The sequence below is a fragment of the Penaeus monodon genome, chromosome 22 (assembly GCF_015228065.2).
Source record: "Penaeus monodon isolate SGIC_2016 chromosome 22, NSTDA_Pmon_1, whole genome shotgun sequence".
Taxonomy (NCBI): domain Eukaryota; kingdom Metazoa; phylum Arthropoda; class Malacostraca; order Decapoda; family Penaeidae; genus Penaeus; species Penaeus monodon.
In genome coordinates this window covers 40,391,914-40,392,314 of record NC_051407.1, presented here as the reverse complement: position 1 = coordinate 40,392,314, position 401 = coordinate 40,391,914, and positions in this window count along the sequence as shown.

Genomic DNA, 401 nt, shown 5'->3' with positions numbered 1-401 from the left:
TTAGACAGGAACGACTGTTAATTCCAGAGTGAGCCCCGGGGGGAGGGCACCAAGTCTTGTTACCGTCATTTTTTTTTTTTTTTTACAAAGGAAAAATATCGTTAGTTGGATATGTACATTAGCATTTTACACTATAGTTACCAAAGAGTTTCCGCCTCTTTTCAAAACGACCGGCTTATTTCATGTCTGGTCTTTGATGCCGGAGTTGAATCCAATCACGATCAAAAATAGTTTCCATTGTGCGACTAACCTTTAAATGTGAAGTCACATCAGTGATGCGCTTCCCTTTTGACCTTCTCATTGACTCAAGTATTCAGGATTTAAAAAATGATAAGATGAAACCTGCCCTCTGGCTTACTAAAGGTCAGATGTTGGGCTGACTCGCAGTTCATTCTGATTCG